Raw genomic sequence first — 21136 nt, 5'->3', positions numbered from 1 at the left:
GGCTCTTCTGTCCATGGGATTCTCCAGGCAAGAATACTGGAGTGGGTTGCCATTTCCTTCTTCAGGGGATCTTCCCAACCCAGAGATCAAACCCATGTCTCCTGCATTGCAGGTGGATGCTCTACCATATGAGCCAGGAGGTGGCAAAGGATGAGATGGTCAGATAGCATCACCAACTCAAAGGACATGAATTTGAGCAAACTCCAATAGATAGTGGAGGGCAGAGGAGCCCAGTATGCTGCAGTCCATGGGGTTGCAGAGTCGGAACTAGAGACGAACTAGAGACTGAAGAACAACATTATTATAGTTTTGAACAGTAATATTTATTTGATTTACTTACATATTAAACCTATTCAATATTTTTCAACCCATGTCCTTCATTTCCATGTTTCGCTTGGGATCACTTAGTGAAAGTAAAAGTGTCCCACTCTTTGGGATCCCATGGATTGAAGCCCTCCAGGCTCCTCTGTCCATGGAATTCTCTGGGCAAGAATACTGGAGTGGGGCACCATTCCCCTTCTCCAGGGCATCTGCCTGGCCCAGGGATTGAACCTGAGTCTCTTGCATTGCAGGCAGATTATTTACTGTCTGAGCCACCAGGGAAACCTCTGGGATCACCTAACTTCTGCCCAAAAAACTACCTTCTGTATTTCCTCTAGTGAAGGTATGCTGCTTATCTGGAAAGGCCTTTATTTCACCTTCCCTTTGAAGGATATTTTGTCAGGGACTAAATTGTAGATTGGAAATTATAGCATTTTAGTTCTTTAATAATGATTACAATGTGAATTTTTTTTCTTTTGGACATTTCTATGATGTTTCTGTTTGCCTTTGATTTTCGGCAGTTTCTCAGCCATGTACCTAGATGTGGCTCTCATTTTTATCCTGTTTGTAGTTGGTAGAATTTCTTATATATTTGGCTTCCTAGCTCATTAGTTATTTTTTTCATTGACTGTTACATTTTATAAAATTGTTTTCAATCCACATTCCATCTCCTACCATGTGGTACTTTGCCCTTTATAACATGATCTATGTTCTTTTTATTAAATTTATTTTTAGTTGAAGGATAATTGCTTTACAATGTTGGTTTGATTTTTGCCACACACCAACGTGAATTAGCCATAGGTGTATATATGTCCCCTTCCTCTTGAACCTCCTTTCCACCTCCCACCCCTCTGGGTTGTTATAGAGCCCCAATTTGAGTTCTGAGTCACGCAGCAAATTTCCATTGCCTTTCTATTTTATGTTTTTCTAGTAGTCAAATATGGATGTGAGAGTTGCTCTATAAAGAAAGCTGAGCGCCGAAGAACTGATGCTTTTGAACTGGTGTTGGAGAAGACTCTTGAGAGTCCCTTGGACTGCAAGGAGATCCAACCAGTCCATTCTAAAGGAGATCAGCCCTGGGTGTTCACTGGAAGGACTAATGCTGAAGCTGAAACTCCAATACTTTGGCCACCTGATGTGAAGTACTGACTCATTAGAAAAGATCCCGGTGCTGGGAAAGATTGAAGGCAGGAGGAGAAGGGGACGACAGAGGATGAGATGTTGGATGGCATCACCGACTCAATGGACATGAGTCTGAGCAAGTTCCAGGAGTTGGTGGTGGACAGGGAAGCTTGGCGTGCTGCAATCCATGGGGTCACAAAGAGTCGAACATGACTGAGCAACTGATCTGAACTGACTGGTGCAGCATGCAGTAGCAGAGCTTGGACTGGTTAGCAATTACTTGATATGACTATCTCCAATTTCAATCCAAAACCATAAGGTTCTTCTTCAACTCTTCCCATTTCATATTTTTGTCCTCCTTCTTCCAAGTTGATAACCTTGATTCCTGACAATATCAACATTTTTACTAATTTCTCTATCTCACAACACTAGACACCTTCAGAATTATTATACCAGTTCTGCAACCAACCTCTTAAGAGTCCCTTGGACAGTAAGGACATCAAAGCAGTCAATCCTGAAGGAAGTCAACTCTGAATAGTCATTGGAAGGACTGATGCTGAAGCTCCAATACTTTGGACACATGATGCAAAGAGCTGACTCATTGGAAAAGACCCTGATGCTGGGAAAGATTTAGGGCAGGAGAAGGGGGTGACAGAGGATGAGATGGTTGGATGGCATTACTGACTCAATGGACATGAGCTGCAGCAATCTCCAGGAGATACTGAAGGACAGGGAAGCTTGTTGTGCTTCACTTCATGGGGTCGCAAAGAGCTGGACATAACTTAGCAACTGAACAACCACAACGATGACCAACCTTAAACGTATCAAGTAAAAGTTCACGATGTCCTTGGGATACACCCCACTATGAGTTTATAGACAAGCATGCGTTCAAATTTTATTTGAATTAATTATATTCTATGTGGTTATATTATCATTTAATGCATGATTAAATTCATTTATTCTGCTTTTTTTTTTTTAGTTTTAAGATTAGCTTTTTTATCCTCTTTCAGAATATGTAAAACAGTGACACGGTTAAAAAATGAAAACTGTATTAAGATTACACTTAGAAAAAAGCCTCACCCATCTCCATTTCAGCTGAAACGCCAATACTTTGGCCATCTGGTGCGAAGAACTGACTTACTTGAAAAGACCCTGATGCTGGGAAAGATTGAAGGCAGGAGGAGAAGGGGGTGACAGAAAATTAGATGGTTGGATGGCATCACCGACTCAATGGACATGAGTTTGAGTAAACTCTGGGAGTTGGTGATAGACAGGGAGGCCTGGTGTGCTGCAGTCCACAGGGTCGCAAAGAGCCAGACACGACTGAGCAACTGAACTAAACTGAACTCCCCATCCCTGATCCCAGGAGATTACCCAAAGTGCTGCTACTTTTCTCCCCCCTCTTTAGCATCTGCCCTCTACCTAGCTTCTCAGCCTCTTGTTCCTTGCCAAAACTTGGCAAATGCCCTGAGGGGCAAAGGCAGAGAATTAGTTTCCTTCCAATGAGGCTCTCTCTAGAACTGACTCTGTGTGTCCTGACTGCATTGGTAGTTTTCCAAAGACTTCAAACAGAATTCCTTTAAATCAGATTTTATCTACTTGTTTTCAGAGTGTGTGCTGGTTTGCTACAGATACTCCATAACTGAAAGAGGAAATCTACAAATTCCAGGTAAATTAAATTTTCCTACTTTGATTCCTTAAGAACAACAAAAAATAAGGGGTCTCTGATCCATACTTGGATTTTTCTTATATTTGGGTAAGTCTGATTTGGCTCCTGCATTGCAGGTGGGTCGGGGCTTCCCTAGTGGCTCAGTGGTAAAGAATCCCCCTGCAATGCAGGAGACTCAGGTTCGATCCCTGGATTGGGAAGATCCCCTGCAGAAGGGAAATGGCAACCCACTCCAGTATTCTTAGTGACTAAACAACAAGTCTGGTTGTATACTAAAAGCACTTCCTAGAATCACATACAAAAGATTTTCTACCATGAGCTGAAAGTCATTATGCCTGCATAGAAGTCCAAGAATTTGATGAAATTTGATCCAGTTCCTTGCTGAGCTGTCTGCCCTTTAGTTAGATCACTATCAAACCTTGCCAATAACCAGTTTTCCTGGTCACTAATATGCAGGAGAAGAGGCCAACCAGACCATTAGACATCCTTAATTTATTCCAGGGGATGTTGAAAGTCAGCAGTGGTATAGTTAGAAGTGGAAATAAAAGGCTTAATAATAATAACAAAAATAACAGCTTTCTTGGAGCTTTACTGTGTGACCAGCACCATTCCTCAGTGCTTTACTATGTAATAATTTATTAAGTCCACATAACTCTGAAACACAGTGTAGGATTTTACCACCCTCTTGTTGCAGAGGAAAACACTGAAGCAGTAAAAGGCCGAGCTAACCTTTTAAGGGTCCCACCACTACGATGATGGGACCCAGCACTCAGACCCAGGCAGAGCCCTTCTCCTTGGCCATCATGCTCAGTGAGAAGGCTTCACTAAGATTTGCATCTCTTCCTTCTTGTTCCACCTCCAAGATTTCAAAGAAAAAAAGAAGACTGAAAGGAAGGCTTATGAAACATTTAGCCTAATTAACAAAATAAGGAAGAGAAGAAAGTAAATAAAAACCATTTAATCTACCCCAAAACAGACTACATGGTTCCAGAGATGATGTGATCATATCTCCCAACCAGAAGTATTTATGGATCTTGATTCTCCTGGTCTGAAACAAGGGAGTTCCCTAGAGAGGCTCCTAGAAAAAAGGGTTAACAGTGTCTTTTATGTTCAAAGGGTAGAGGGGACAGCTGAGCACCTCTTCTTGACTTAAAGAGGCAGTGCTCCTAAAGGGACAAGGAGAAGGGAGAATATCCCATAAAAAATGAGACAAATTCATGCTTTTCTAAGTTCATTAATGACATAACCCTTTCATATTTAGCCATATCCATGTACCTTTATTGGGGTTTCCCTAAGGCTCTGTGGTAAAGAATCCACCTGCCACTGGGGAGAGACAGGAGAGGTAGGTTCCATTCCTGGGTCAGTATGATCCCCTGGAGAAGGAAATGGCAACCCACTCCAGTATTCTTGCCTTGAAATTTCTGTGGACAGAGGAGCCCGGCAGGCTGCAGTCCATGGGGTTGCAGAGTCAGACACAACTGAGTGACTGAGCATGCACGTGTACCTTTATCATTGAAAACTTAATGCTTTCTTTACAGTGATTCACATTTTTTTCTTACTCTACTTTTTGGCTTGTTAGGTCATTTAACACGTCTTTGTTTATTTTCAAGTCCTTGTGGAATAGTCCAGCATCAAGGCCACCCGAGAGTTGTCTTTTTGTTGTTGTTCAGACGCTGTCATGTCCAACTCTTTGCAACCCCATTGATTGCAGCATGCCAGGCTCCTCTGTCTTCCACTGTCTCCCAGAGTTTGTGCAAATTCATGTCCATTAAATTGGTCATCTCTTTTTCTTTTGATTATATGTCACTTTTTGCTTCACTATGCCTCCAGTAACTTATTAATATGTGTCAGACAGTGTGTTTGGCAGTGTAGAGACAGAAGCAAATATTTACTCTCCAGTATGAATATGCAAGAAGCAACAGTTAGAACCCTGTATGGAACAACTGTTTGGTTCAAGATCGAGAAAGGTGTACGTCTGCTGTCACCCTGTTTGTTTAACCTATATGCTGAGCACACCATAAGAAATGCCAGGCTGGATGAGTTACAAGCTGGAATCAAGATAGGTGGGAGAAACATCAACAACCTCAGATATGTGGATGATACCCTCTAATGGCAGAAAGTGAAGAGGAACTGATGCAAAGAGCTGACTCATTGGAAAAGACCTTGATGCTGGGAAAGATTGAGGGCAGGAGGAGAAGGGGACAACAGAGGATGAGATGGTTGAATGGCATCACTGACTCAATGGACATGGGTTTGGGTGAACTCTGGGAGTTGGTGATGGACAGGGAGGCCTGGCATGCGGCGGTTCATGGGGTCACAAAGAGTCGGACACAACTGGGTGACTGAACAACAACAATAATGAACATGCAAAGAAATAGAGGAAAACAACAGAAAGGGTAAGACTAGAGATCTATTCAAGAAAAGTAGAAATATCAAAGGAATATTCCATCCAAAGATGGGCATAATTAAGGACAGAAATGGTAAAGACCTAATAGAAGCAGAAGAGATCAATATGAGACAGGAAGAATACACAGAAGAACTGTATAAAAAAGACCTTAATGACTCAGATAACCACCATGGTGCAGTCTCTCACTCAGAGCCAGACATTCTGGAGTGTGAAGTCAAGCGGGCCTTAGGAAGCACTGCTGCCAATAAAGCTAGTGGAGATGATGGAATTCCAGCAGAGCTACTTAAAATCCTAAAAGATGATGCTATTAAAGTGCAGCACTCAATATGTCAGTAAATTTGAAAAGCCCAGCAGTGGCTGCAGGACTGGAAAAGATCAACCTTCATCCCAATTCCCAAGAAGGGCAGTACTAAGGAATGTTCAAACCACCAGACAATTACACTCATCTCCTATGCTAGTAAAGTTATGCTCAAAATCCTCCAAGCTAGGCTTCAGCACTATGTGAACCAAAAACTTTCAGATGTTCAAGCTGAGTTTAGAAAAGGCAGAGGAACCACAGATCAAATTGCCAACATTTGCTGGATCATAGAGAAAGCAAGGGAATTCCAGAAAAACATCTACCTCTGTTTCATTGACTACATTAAAGCCTTTGACTGGGAGGATCATAACAAACTATGGAAAACTCTTAAAGAGATGGAAATACCAGACCATCTTACCTGTCTCCTGAGAAACCTGTATGCAGGTCAAAATGCAACAGTTAGAACTCTGTATGGAACAATTGTATGAACAATCCTGATTGGTTCAGGATTGAGAAAGGAGTTTAAAAGCCTGTTTATTATCACCCTGTTTATTTAACTTACACACAGAGCACATCATGCAAAATGCTGGGCTAGATGAGCCACAAGCTGGAATCAAGATCACTGGGAGAAATATCAACAACCTCAGATATGCAGATGATACCACTCTAATGGCAGAAAGTGAAAAGGAATTAAAGAGCCTCTTGATGAGTGTGAAGGAGGAGAGTGAAAAAGCTGGCTTAAAGCTCAGTATTAAAAAAATTAAGATCATGGCATCTGGTTCCATCACTTCATGGCAAATATAAGGGGAAAAGGTAGAAGCAGTGACAGATTTCCTATTCTTAGGCTGTAAGATCACTGCAGATGGTGACTGCAGCCATGAAATTAGAAGATGATTGTTTCTTGGCAGGAAAGCTATGACAAACCTAAACAGTGTATTAAAAAGCAAAGACATCTCTTTGCTGACAAAGGTCTGTATAGTCAAGGCTATGGTCTTTCCAGTAATCATGTACAGATACGCTACTGTTGCTACTTCTGCTAAGTCACTTCAGTCATGTCCGCCTCTGTGCGACCCCATAGACATCAGCCCACCAGGCTCCCCCTTCTCTGGGATCCTCCAGGCAAGAATAATGGAGTGGGTTGCCATTTCCTTCTCCAATGCATGAAAGTGAAAATTCAGTGAAAGTGAAGTTGCTCATTGGTGTCCAACTTTTAGCAACCCCATGGACTGCAGCCTACCAGGGTCCTCCGTGCATGGGATTTTCCAGGCAAGAATACTGGAGTGGGGTGCCATTGCCTTCTCCATACAGATATGAGAGTTAGACAATAAAGAAGGCCGAGTGCCAAAGAATTGATGCTTTCAAATTGTGATGTTGGAGAAGACTCCTGAGAGTCCCTTGGAAAGCAAGTAGATCAAACAAGTCAATCTTAAAGGAAATCAACCCTGAATACTCTGGAAGGACTGATGCTGAAGCTGAAGCTCTAATACTTTGACTACCTGATGGGAAGAGTTGACTCATTGGAAAAGACCCTGATGCTGGGAAAGATTGAAGGCAGGAGAAGAGGGCAACAGAGGATAAGATGGTTGGATGGTGTCACCAATTCAATGGACATGAACTTGGACAAACTCTGAGAGGTGATGAGGGACAGGGAAGCCCAGTGTGCTGCGTCCATGGAGTTGCAAAGAGCTGGATACAACTTGGCCACTGAACAACAACAACATGGACATACTCATTTTTCTATCAGGCCTCTAGTGTGGACGGCTCAGTCAATCTAACATGTCTTTCTTGAGTTGGGCTGCTTTTGTTTAATTAAGTAGATTCAGTTTTCCACTGGCTTCAAATGTTTTTAAGTTGGATCAGAATTTTTTTTTTTAGCTGGGTCTGGGATCTTAGTACTAGAGAGATTCTGGACATTTTAAAAAACACATTTCAGCCCAGAAACCAACTTTTCTGAATCAGGAAAGATACATTTCTCCTTTACAGCCTGGCTTTTTACTTTCTGGCTCATAGTGGAGTTCTTTTTGCTCTTCAGTTCTGTTGTCAGGTTTCTGGACTCTTGCTTCATCCTGCTGCTCTCCTGTTAATTTAATCTTTAGGGGATCCAAGGTATATCAATGTAAACTCACATTAAAAAGTTAACCATGAGTATTCATGAGGCTTAACATTATCAAAACAAACAACCCAGTCAAAAAAAATGGGCAGAAGAACTAATAGATGTTTCTCCAAAGAAGACATAAAGTGAAAGTGAAGTCGCTCAGTCGTGTCCGACTCTTTGCGACCCCATGGAGAGTAGCCTGCACCAGGCTCCTCCGTCCATGGGATTTTCTAGGCAAGAGTACTGGATTGGGTTGCCATTTACATAAGACCAAAAGGCACATGAACAGATGCTCAACATTGCTAATTATTAGAGACATACAAATCAAAACTACAATAAGATATCACTTCACACTAGTCCGAATGGCCATCATCAAAAAATCTACAAACAAAAAAATGCTGGAAAGAGTGTGGACAAAAGGGAATCCTACTCTACTCTTGGCAGGAATATACATTGGTACAGCCACTATGGAGAACAGTATGGAGGTTCCTTAAAAACTAAAAATAGAGCTACCATACGACCCTACAATCCCACTCCTAGGCATATCAGTTCAGTTCAGTCACTCAGTCGACTCTCTGCAACCCCATGAACCACAGCACACCAGGCCTTCCTGTCCATCACCAACTCCCGGAGTCCACCCAAACCCATGTCCATTGAGTTGGTCCATCCAACCATCTCATCCTCTGTCTTCCCCTTCTCCTCCTGCCTCCAATCCCTTCCAGCATCAGAGTCTTTTCAAATGAGGCCGCTCTTCGCATCAGGTGGCCAAAGTATTGGAGTTTCAGCTTCAACATCAGTCCTTCCAATGAACACCAGGATTGATCTCCTTTAGGATGGACTGGTTGGATCTCCTTGCAGTCCAGGGGACTCTCAAGAGTCTTCTCCATCACCACAGTTCAAAAGTATCAATTCATCGGCACTCAGCTTTCTTCACAGTCCAACTCTTACATCCATACATGATTACTGGAAAAACCATAGCCTTGACTAGACAGACCTTTGTTGACAAAGTAATGTCTCTGCTTTTTAATATGCTGTCTAGGTTGGTTATAACTTTCCTTCCAAGAAGTAAGTGTCGTTTAATTTCATGGCTGCAATCACCATCTGCAGTGATTTTGGAGCCCAAAAAAATAAAGTTAGCCACTGTTTCCACTGTTTCCCCATTTGCCATGAAATGATGGGACCAGATGCCACGGTCTTAATTTTCTGAATGTTGAGTTTTAAGCCAACTTTTCACTCTTCTGTTTCACTTTCATCAAGAGGCTCTTTAGTTCGTCTTTACTTTCTGCCATAAGGGTGGTGTCATCTGCATATCTTTGGTTATTGATATTTCTCCTGGCAATCTTGATTCCAGCTTGTGCTTCCTCCAGCCCAGCATTTCTCATGATATACTCTGCATATAAGTTAAATAAACAGGGTGACAATTACAGCCTTGACGTACTCCTTTTCCTATATGGAACCAGTGTGTTGTTCCATGTCCAGTTCTAACTTGCTTTCTGACCTGCATACAGGTTTCTCAAGAGGCAGGTCAGGTGGTCTGGTATGCCCATCTCCTTCAGAATTTTCCACAGTTTATTTATATCTGGAGAAAAACATGGTCCAAGAGGATCCATGCACCCCAATGTTCACTGCAACACTGTTTACAATAGCCAAGACATGGAAGCAACCTAAAAGTCCATTGACAGAGGAATGGATAAAGATGTGGTACATATATACAATAGAATATCACTCAGCCATTAAAAAAGAATGAAATAATGGCATTTGCTGCAATATGTATGGACCTAGAGATTGTCATACTGAATGAAGTAAGTCAGAAAGAAAAGGAGAACTATCATGACATCACTTATATGTAGAATCTAAAAAAGAAATGATACAAATGATCTCATTTACAAAACAGACTCACAAACTCAGGGAATGAACTTATGATTGTCAGAGGGGAAGAATTTGGGTAAGGGATAGTTAGGGAGTTTGGGATAGACGTGTACATATTGCTGTATTTATGGATAACCAACAAAGTCCTACTGTATAGCAAAGGGAACTCTGCTCAGTGTGATGCAGCAGCCTGGATGGGAAGGGAGTTTGGGGGAGAATGGATACATGTATATGTATGGCTGAGCCCCTTTGCTGTCCACCTGAAACTATCACAACATTTTTAATCAGCTATACTTCAATATAAAATAGTTTTTAAAATGCTATGAACATCCTTGCTACAACTTCTTTTTGTATGAACATGTGTATTTCTCTTGGAAGAATATCTAAACGAAGTGTTTCTGGGATGTTAGGGAAATTAAAATAGAGGAAGTCTTGTTCAGGCTTCAAAGCAGGAGAGGCCTCTGACTTTGCTTCTAACCTGTCTGGATTCCGTGCCTGTCTGCAAGCACAGCAAATCAAGTGGTACTTCAGAAAAGAAAGGGAGTGAGTCTTGGAATTCTTGAGCCCCTGGAGGTCTGGCCAATTGCTTGGGGTTTAACGAAATCCTATGACTCACAAGGTGACACAAACAGCATTGTAAAAATGTTATAGTAAAACCAGAGCTGCATTTTTCCATGTAAACTGATAACATCAGTTTGTGGCCTGGGATTATAAGTGGGAGCTCTGGAAAGGGCAATTTGAAGTCTCATTTGTGGAGCGGATGCATTGCCCTTCTCCTAACTGGGACTCCAGATTGCTGTTGCTCGGAACTTCCCAGCACACTGTTTAAGTCTGGATGTTGGTCGGCCCAATTTGCTGACGTATGTGCTATTACTCTTCTCTGTTGTTTCTCTTTTCTTTTAATGATTGCATATTGAAATTAAGTTAAATAATCCTCTTTTAAATATTGAAATTGTTTATTTGTATGTAACAAGTGTTTTTTTAATTAAGGAATCCTTTGAATCTGAAATGAAAGTAAAACTTCCAGCAAAACATGGGAACAGAAGGATATTTATGTAAATTTATGTTTAAATGTATAAGTAATCGTCAAATCAAAGTGATTATAACATTTACATCCCCAGATGAGAATTCTGGTTTTGTGCACATCTTCACCAAGATTTGATATTTTCAGACTTTGTAATTTTAGCCATACTACTGGAGAGGTATCTCAATGTAGTTTTAATACCTATAATGATATTGAACACTTTTTTATGTGCTTACTGGCCATTACTGTATCTTCCTCTCTGAAGTGTATTTAAGCTTTTGCCTGTTTTAAAAATGGGTGTTTTAGTTTTTAGTACTGAATTGTAGGAGTTCATTATATATTCTGGAGACAGTCTTTGTCAGATATCTTTTGTAACTATTTTTCTCCATTGTAACTTGCCTTTCTACTTACTTATGGTATACTTTATGAGAACACTTTTTAATGTTGTTAAAAAGTTGTTTTAACAAGTTGTAAAGTTGTTTTAAAAGTTATATTTTATAGTTATCCATAAATACAGCAAAGTTGTTATCATTGTATTTTTTACTTATTTCTTTGTCATATTTAGAAAACCTTTGCTTACTATCAGGTCACAGGATATTCTCATGTATTTTCTTATAAAATGTTATAGTTTTAGTTCGTATGGTTTGATCTATCGTCCAACTCAAATTAGTTTTTGTGTATATTGCGAAGTAAGGACTGCAGGCTTTTTCCCTACATAGATATCCAGTTGTTTCAGCACTATTTATTAAAATGATATTCCTTTTCCCATTGAGTTGCTCTAGTGTCCTTAAAAAAAATAATTTGCCCATGCAAGGTGGGTTTGTTTTAGGTATCTCAATTCAGTTACACTTATCTATAGGTGTATGCGGCTTATTGTTTTGCCTCTGCCATACTATCTTGTTTGCAGTAAAAAACAGTTTGATAGTAAATCTTAAAGTCTTCCAGGTTTGACTTTTTCACACAGCTGAAGATATTTTGAAATGTGCATACTAAAGTATCCACCATGCAAATCAAGATACACTTTCACTTAACTCTTCTCATTTAATTGCAGGATACATGCCTTCACATATTAGAGCTGACCTATTAGCCAACAATCCTCTATTGCAGTCTCCAAAGAAAAATCTCTAGTTATCTCCAGAGCTGATTGAGAGACAAAATATCTGTAACATTCAACAATGAATCTGGGTTTTTCTTGGCGGAAAAAAAAGTTTGTTTTCCTTATGAACATGAATACAACATTTGCTATGCAATTTTATTTTTGGCTGTGCTGGGTCTTTGCTGCTGTGAGGGTTTTTCTCTAGTTGTGGTGAATGGGGGCTACTCTAGTTGAGGTGCACGGGCTTCTCACTGTGGTGGCTTATCTTGTTGCAGAGCAATGAGCTGTAGGTCCCGCCGGCTTCAGTAGTTGTGGCTCATGGGCTCTAGAGCACAGGCTCGATAGTTGTGGTACACAGGCTTAGTTGCTCCCCAGCATGTGGGATCTCCCTGGATCAGGGATCAAACCAGTGTCTCCTGCATTGGCAGGCGGATTCTTTACCACTGAGCCACCAGGGAAGCTCCTGAAATTTTCTTTGTAGGGAGAGTCCCTTGGAGGGCTTCTACCCTAACTTACTAGGCTGATTGTTGAGTTTGGGGTTGCAAATTAAAGGCTGAAGTAGAATTTACTTTTATGGTATAGAAAAGATGATGGGAAGATGCTGAGGAAAGTCTTAGGGAAGAGTAAGCTGGAACTAGAAAGCTGGTATTAGGTTCTTGCAGTGGTTGACAGATTTCATCGAATGAGGAGTTAGATGCTACCTATCCAAAGGGGGAAAATATTGATGGAAAAAATAATATTAAAAGTAATTTTATTAGGTCTTGTCATTTATATATCATCTTTCCTTTTCATTTTTGTAAAGTTGGCATAAAGGGGGGCTTCAAGTGTTTGTTACTTAACTTCTGGAATGTGTATCTCCATATAAAACTACTAAAATTAAAATATTCATTGTGAACGTCCTAAATTTTTCTGAAGTTCCACTAACAGTGCATTTAAAGTAGGTCCAACCTAACGGACCGGAGAAGGCACTGGCGACCCACTCCAGTACTCTTGCCTGGAAACTCTCATGGACGGAGGAGCCTGGTGGGCTGCAGTCCATGGGGTTGCGAAGTCGGACACGACTGAGCGACTTCACTTTCACTTTTCACTTTCATGCACTGGAGAAGGAAATGGCAACCCACTCCAGTGTTCTTGCCCTGGAGAATCCCAGGGACGGGAGAGCCTGGTGGGCTGCTGTCTATGGGGTCGCACAGAGTCGGACACGACTGACGTAACTTAGCAGCAGCAACCTAACGGACAAACGTACCTGGCTTAAGTGTTGTTTCTGGGAGTGTGTCATTAACAGTAGTTGCTTTCCCTAGCGTATTGGTTTTTGTAGATCCCGAACACCTAAAATCTGTCAAAACCCACCATAAACCGTTTCCTTTGCTAAGAGATTTTAAAGTACTCTTGCCCCAAGTAAGTGAACTTTAAAAGTAGACATTTCTGTTGCATCCTTGGGATACATCCAAAGCCAAACGGGAGAAGTTCAAGTGCTGCCCATCCGGGGAGGAAGAGGGGCTGCTTACTCACTCGTGGCCGGGCTCAGGTTGTCTGCTTGGCTCCAACTGCTAATGGGGACTCCACCCACCTTCACCAGCGCCCGGAGAACCTGGTCCCTGCAGACGACGACTTCATCTTCAGGGTGCTTTAAGATGAGGAAATCACCGAGGATTTCTTTTCCCTTAACGTATTTCCACCTCTCCCTCCGTCTCAAGATCGTTTTTGGATTCTGTCTGGACAGGACTTTAAAGGAGAGGCCACCCTTCTCCTACCGGTCTCTTCCTGCCCGGACGTTATTGCCGGTAGGGTCAGAACGAGGCGGGCAGCGGATGCTGGAGAACAAAGTCGCCGCGTGCGCATGCGCGCACCTGCAACTCGCAAGCTCCAAGCAATTTGATTGCACGGAGCCGGAAGCTTCTCCGCCGGCGCCGCGCGCGGTGTGAGGCTCCAGATCCTGCAAGCGCGGCTGCGCTAACGCGGCCCGGCCGTTGAGGACGGGCATGGAAGAGGGAGATTTTGACCAATGGAGCCAGAAAAGTTTCAGTTCCGTTCAGTTCAGTTCAGTCGCTCAGTCGAGTCTGACTCTTTGCGACCCCATGAATTGCAGCACACCATGCCTCCCCATCCATCACCAACTCCCGGAGTTCACTCAAACTCATGTCCATTGAGTCGCGGTGATGCCATCCAACCATCTAATCCTCTGTCGTCCCCTTCTTCTCCTGCCCTCAATCTTTCCCAGCATCAGGGTCTTTTCTAATGAGTCAGCTCTTCGGATCAGGTGTGGCCAAAGTTATTGGAGTTTCAGCTTCAACATCAGTCCTTCCAATGAACACCCAGGACTTATTTACTTTAGGATGGACTTGTTGGATCTCCTTGCAGTCCAAGGGACCCTCAAGAGTCTTCTCCAACACCACAGTTCAAAAGCATCAGTTCTTCGGTGCTCAGCCTTCTTTATGGTCCAACTCTCACATCCATATGTGACTACTGGAAAAACCATAGGTTTGACTAGAGGGACCTTTGTTGGCAAAGTAATGTCTCTGCTTTTTAATATGCTGTGTAGGTTTGTCATAGCTTTTCTTTTAAGGAGCAAGCGTCTTTTAATTTCATGGTTGCAGTCACCATCTGCAGTGATTTTGGAGCCCCCCAAAATAAAGTCTGTCACTGTTTCCCCATCTGTTTGCCATGAAGTGATGGGACCAGATGCCATGATCTTAGTTTTCTGAATGTTGAGCTTTAAGCCAACTTTTTCACTCTCCTCTTTCACTTTCATCAAGAGACTCTCTAGTTCTTAGCTTTCTGCCATAAGGGTGCTGTCATCTGCATATCTGAGGTTATTGATATTTCTCCTAGCAATCCTGATTCCAGTTTGTGCTTCATTGTGCTTCCAGTCCAGCATTTCTCATGATGTACTCTGCATATAAGTTAAATAAGCATGGTGACAATACACAGCCGTGACCTATTCCTTTCTTGATTTGGAACCAGTCTCTTGTTCCATGTCCCATTCAAACTGTTGCTTCTTGACTTTTATACAGGTTTCTCACAAGGCAGGTCAGGTGATCTGGTAGTCCCATCTCTTGAAGAATTTTCCACAGTTTGTTGTGATCCACATAGTCAAAGGCTTTGGCATAGTCAATAAAGCAGAAATAGATGTGTTTTTTTGGAACTCTCTTGCTTTTTAGATGATCCAATGGATGTTGGCAATTTGACCTCTGGTTCCTCTGCCTTTTCTAAAACCAGCTTGAACATCTGAAAGTTCACAGTTCACATATTGTTGAAGCCTGGCTTGGAGAATTTGAGCATTACTTTGCTAGTGTGTGAGATGAGTGCAATTGTGTGATAGTTTGAACTTCTTTGGCATTGTCTTTCTTTGGGATTGGAATGAAAACTGACCTTTTCCAGTCCTGTGGCCACTGCTGAGTTTTCCAAATTTGCTGGCATATTGAGTGCAGCACTTTCACAGCCTCATCTTTTAGGATTTGAAATCGCTCAACTGGAATTCCATCACCTCCACTAGCTTTGTTTGTAGTGATGCTTCCTAAGGCCCACTTGACTTCTCATTCCAGGATGTCTGGCTAGGTGAGTGATCACACCATCGTGATTATCTGGGTCGTGAAGCTCTTTTTTGTACAGTTCTTCTGTGTATTCTTGCCACCTCTTCTTAGTGTCTTCTGCTTCTGTTAGGTCCATACTGTTTCTGTCTTTTATCGAGCCCATCTTTGCATGAAATGTTCCTTTGGTATCTCTGATTTTCTTGAAGAGATCTCTAGTCTTTCCCATTCCATTGTTTCCCTCTATTTCTTTGCACTGATCACTGAGGAAGGCTTTCTTGTCTCTCCTTGCTGTTCTTTGGAACTCTGCATTCAGATGGGTATATCCTTCCTTTTCTCCTTTGCCTTTCAATTCTTTTCTTTTCATAGCTGTTTGTAAGGCCTCCTTAGACAACCATTTTCCCTTTTTGCATTTCTTTTTCTTGGGGATGGTCTTGATCACTGCTTCCTGTATAATGTCATGAACCTCCGTCCATAGTTCTTCAGGCATTCTATCGGATCCAATCCCTTGAATCTATTTCTCACTCCCACTGTATAGTCATAAGGGATTTGATTTAGGTCATACCTGAATGGTTTGGTGGTTTTCCCCACTTTCTTCAAGTCTGAATTTGGCAATAAGGAGTTCATGATTTGAGCCACAGTCAGCTCCCGGTCTTGTTTTTGCTGACTGTAGAGCTTCTCCATCTTTGGCTGAAAAGAATATAGTCAATCTGATTTCGGTATTGACCATCTGGTGATGTCCGTGTGTAGAGTCTTCTCTTGCGTTGTTGGAAGAGGGTGTTTGCTATGAGCAGTGCATTCTCTTGGCAAAACTGTTAGCCTTTGCCCTGCTTCATTCTGTACTCCAAGGCTAAATTTGCCCGTTACTGCAGGTATTTCTTGACTTCTTACTTTTGCATTCCAGTCCCCTATAATGAAAAGGACATCTTTTTTTGGGTGTTAGTTCTAGAAGGTCTTGTAGGTCTTCATAGAATCATTCAACTTCAGCTTCTTCATCATTATTGGTCAGGGCATAGACTTGGATTACTGTGATATTGAATGGTTTGCCTTGGAAACAAACAGCATTCTGTCATTTTTGAGATTGCATCCAAATACTGCATCTTGGACTCTTTTGTTGACTATGATGGCTACTCCATTTCTTTTAAGGGATGCTTGCCCACAGTAGGAGATAAAATGGTATCTGAGTTAAATTCACCCATTCAAGTACATTTTAGTTCACTGATTCCTAAAATGTTGATGTTCACTCTTGCCGTCTCCTGTTTGACCACTTCCAATTTACCTTGATTCACAGACCTGACATTCTGGGTTCCTATGCAATATTGCTCTTTACAGCATCAGACCTTGCTTCTATCACAAGTCACATCCATAACTGGGTGTTGTTTTTGCTTTGGTTCCATCTCTTCATTCTTTCTGTAGTTAGTTCTCCACTGATCTCCAGTAACATATTGGGCATCTACCAACCTGGGGAGTTCATCTTTCAGTGTCCTATCTTTTTGCCTTTTCATGCTGTTCATGGGGTTCTCAAGGCAAGAATATTGAAGAGGTTTGCCATTCCCTTCTCCAGCGGACCACATTTTGTCAGAACTCTCCACCATGACCTGTCCATCTTGGGTGGCCCTACGTGGCATGGCTCATAGTTTCACTGAGTTAGACAAGGCTGTGGTCCATGTGATCAGATTGGTTAGTTTTCTGTGATGGTGGTTTTCAGTCTGTCTGCCCTCTGATGGAGGATAAGCAGCTTATGGAAGCTTCTTGATGGGAGAGACTGACTGAGGGGAAACCTTGTCTTGTTCTGATGGCCAGGGCTATGCTCAGTAAATCTTTAATCCGATTTTCTGTTGAAGGGCAGGACTATGTTCCCTCCCAGTTGTTTGACCTGAGGCCAAACTATGGTGGAGGTAATGAAGATAATGATGACCTCCTTCAGAAGGTCCCATGGATACACTACTACACTCAGTGCCCCTGACCCTGCAGCAGGCCACCACCGTCCCACACCTCCACCAGAGACTCCTGGACACTCACGGGCAAGTCTGCATCAGTCTCTTGTGGGGTCACTACTCCTTTCTCCTGGGTCCTGGTGTGCACAAGGTTCTTTTTGTGCCCTCCCAGAGTCTGTTTCCCCAGTCCTGTGTAAGTTCTGGAGGCTCTGGGCTGGGTTAATGGTGACCTCCTCCAAGAGGGCTTATGCCATACCCAGGTCTACTGCACCCAGAGCCCCTGACCCTGCAGCAGTCCACTGCTGACCCATACCTCCTCAGGAGACACCCAAACACAGTTCTGTCTCAATCTCGATTGGGTCTCTGGGTCCTGGTGCGCAAAAGGTATATTTGAGCCCTCTGAGCATTTCTGGCAGGTATGGGGTTTGATTCTAAAGGCGATTTCACCCCTCCTACCATCTTGCTGGGGCTTCTCCTTTGCCCTTTTGATGACAAGAGGGAAGGAACCAATTTCATGTTGCAGCTAAGTGTTTTATAGCTTACACAGTCCCTTCTGTGTAAGTCTTCTATCTTGTAGGTTAGGTAGGATATAATTCTAATCCAGGAAAGAAATCAGAATCAGAATCAAAATTAGAAGAAAGAGGGGGGAAAAGACAGAATCAAGATAGAAATAGTGGACAGATAAATTTTGGAGTTGGTCGTCTGAGCCTTTAAAATTTTTTTTTCCTGAAAGAGTAAAGGTCAGTGTTATGATCATTATAATAATAGTATGTGTCTGCTTTTTGAGGTTGTTGTTCAGTCATTCAGTCATGTCTGATTCTTTGCAACCCCATGGACTGTAGCAGGCCAGGCTTCTTTGTCCTTCATTATCTCCCTGAGTTTGCTCAAACTTGTGTCCATTGAGTCAGTGATGCCATCCAACCATCTCATCCTCTATTGCCCCACCTTTCCTCTTGCCCTCAATCTTTTCCAGCATCAGGATCTTTTCCAATGAGTCAGCTCTTTGCATCAGATGGCCAAAGTATTGAAGCTTCAGCTTCAGCATCAGTCCTTCCAAAGAATATTCAGGGTTGATTTCCTTTAGGATTGACTGGTTTGATCTCCTTGCAGTCCAAAGGACTCTCAAGAGTCTTTTCTGAAATTAATAGGCTTTGATTTATTAGCTGTGTGAGAAGTAGATGATTTTATTTTTCTTTCATTTTTAAATTTATTTATTTGTTTTTGTCCATACCAACTGGCATGTTGGGTCTTAGTTCCCCGATCAGAAGTCTAACCCACACCCCCTGCATTGGAAGCGTGGCATTTTAACCTCTGGACCACCAGGGAAATCCCAAGAGTAGACTATTTAAAAGAAATATTGATCATTAAAATATTAGCATTGTGATCTTTTAGTGAAGTTCAAATAGTATAGAGGTTTCTTTCTTCAGTTGTCCTTGGGGAAATTAAACTGACGAAAGGAACTTGGGGAGATCCTCACATGTCGGGATTTAGGACTTTTTGAAAGACAGGAGCTGTGACCTGTAATTATGCTTCTTCTGCTGAGAAGCTAAGCTAGTTCCAGGCTGAGTCATAAACAAGGAAAACAATCATTACCTTGACACTGAAGAGCTTTGGCTGCCCTCTGCCCAACACCCAAGACACGCATATGCTCTGGCCGACATGTTTTCAGTTACCACCTACATCAACTAGATCAACATTTGTCCCCACATCTCTTTCTAAACTACAGACCTATACTTTCAACTCACAACTCCTAATCCACAAGTCGATGCCTCACATGTGTCTCAGAGTCACATATGTTAAAACTCAACATACCAGCCAATCCCTGTCAGCATCACACACTACCCTCTGCCTCAACACTATGGTCAGACCCAGGTACAGCATGTTACATATGTCCCATATTTCAACTGATCACTAAAACAATTCCCAGACCTCTTCCCTTCCCTGCCTGGTACATTTACCCTCACCACCATCCAGCCTGTTGCCCATCTTGCTATCCTTTTTGGATAAACTCTCTCATCCTCCCAGAATAGAAATTTATTTCCAGTATAATTAACAAACAGTGCTTAAATTTATTGGATTCTCTACAGACTCACCTCTGCTTCATTACTATGCCCTTCCTCTATCACCTCTTACCTCTATTAGTATAATTAGATCAAAAAATGCCCTCCCTACAGCTAGTCTAGTCTATTCAATCCCTTTGCCACACTGCGTTCTGATTGATCGTTCCATGGCATAAATCTGGACATTCCGCATCATCCAAGACAGTAGCCAAGCAACAGTAGTCCCTCCTCCCTTGATCATTAGGGCCCTGGAGACTGTGGGAGGCACTGGGAAACGAACTGCAATAGAATCAGCCTCTGGAGATAGTGGGTTCTGGGCTTATGTTGACTTTGAAATATTTACATATTGGAGAAGCACAAGTCTCTGACAGGGCTTGGAAATTAGGAAGGAAGGATAAAAATGAGTCACTGTGCTGGTACACCTGACCTTCTGGTTTTTCACTTTCACTGAGTCAGTTTCCTCGCAGCAGGAGTAAAGGCCACCAAAAGGCCCCTCTAATACGTTCTCTGGAGGAAACATTCTGAAACTTGGTCTTACATGAATTCTCAGTGATCAAGATTCAGAGGTTGTCTTAGGAGCACATAGGTCTTCCTACAGGGGTAATTTTAGGTTCCTCAGGGGAGAACTTTTATCCTTTGGGGGAGCTTCCATCCCAGACCAAGCTCCAGAAACAGTAGGCTGCTTAATATACTGGAATCTGTGTGATCACTGATTCCAGGGGTGGACAGGTGGCTCCATTTCTTTGAAGAATCCTGGTAGATGAAGTCCCAGGGCCTGCTGGGGTTGTGGGAGAATGAGTCTCATGAAGTACTGGATGTGTTATGACCTATAGAAGAACACTTTAAGAAGACCAGTGCTTCAGTAGGAAGAATCTTATCTCCCACACGAGTGACCCAGGTTTGATTGCAGGCCAAAACAATTTTTTGTCTTTTTTTCCACCACAGCGGCTTCATTTACTACCTCTATTAAGTCTTTATTGCAAAGGCAATTCTCATCTATGCCAAGATCCAACAGGTAGGAGCAACACAGTCAGCTGAGGAAAGGGAGGGAAAGAATAAATGGTCAGTGTTTGGGGAAAGAAATGACTGAACACTGTGCCTTAGGACTGGGATAGGTCTGTCATCATGGAAAGGTAAATGTCTGGTGTGAGTTACACAGCTATCCCTATGGGGTGCATCTTCCAAGGCAGGAAATGAGTTCTGGTGTGTTGCTGGGACATGTAACATTTAGAGCTAAAATCCTTGCCACACTCTGTGTATCACCTCTGACACCATGACATCACCTACTACCAAATGAGTGGCCTAGAATATGAAGAATACTTTTACTGTGTATTCTCTCTTTGGAAGCTAGCTTTGGAAGATCAGAAGACTTCTCTCCCTTGTCATACCTATAATATTCTGATTTTCTCTTGTCATGATGCATGTAAATGTACCCCTAAGAGATTTCAGGAATATAGAGGAGGTCTCATCCTATCCTTTAGGTTGCCATTGCATAAACTTTTCTTGAACATCCTATATATTACATTGGACCAGAAAGATGAGGAAGCTGGTCAATAAAGACATTTCTCTCAACAGGTCACTGCACAGGTCATGGCTCAGTTGGTAAAGAATCTGCCTGCAATGCAGGAGACCTGTGTTCAGTTCCTGGGTTGGGAAGATGCACTGGAGAAGGGAACAGGTACCCACTTCAGTATTCTGGCCTGGAAAA

General features: G+C 42.3%; 1 protein-coding gene across 8 annotated transcripts in view; it reads right to left on the bottom strand.

Moving 5' to 3' along the window:
* Positions 1–21136, bottom strand: part of LOC788142 (phosphodiesterase 4D interacting protein-like) — a 64066-nt gene that overhangs the window by 16970 nt on the left and 25960 nt on the right. For 3 of the 8 annotated variants that reach the window (XM_005203960.4, XM_024989817.1, XM_005203958.4), the window contains exon 1: positions 13414–13735. The exons of 1 other annotated variant lie outside the window; for it this stretch is intronic. The gene's annotated coding sequence lies outside the window, so the exon portion shown is untranslated. 8 annotated transcript variants of the gene reach the window in all.

This window comes from Bos taurus, chromosome 3 (genome assembly GCF_002263795.3).
Source record: "Bos taurus isolate L1 Dominette 01449 registration number 42190680 breed Hereford chromosome 3, ARS-UCD2.0, whole genome shotgun sequence".
Taxonomy (NCBI): domain Eukaryota; kingdom Metazoa; phylum Chordata; class Mammalia; order Artiodactyla; family Bovidae; genus Bos; species Bos taurus.
This window is presented reverse-complemented; position numbering and strand designations above follow the sequence as displayed.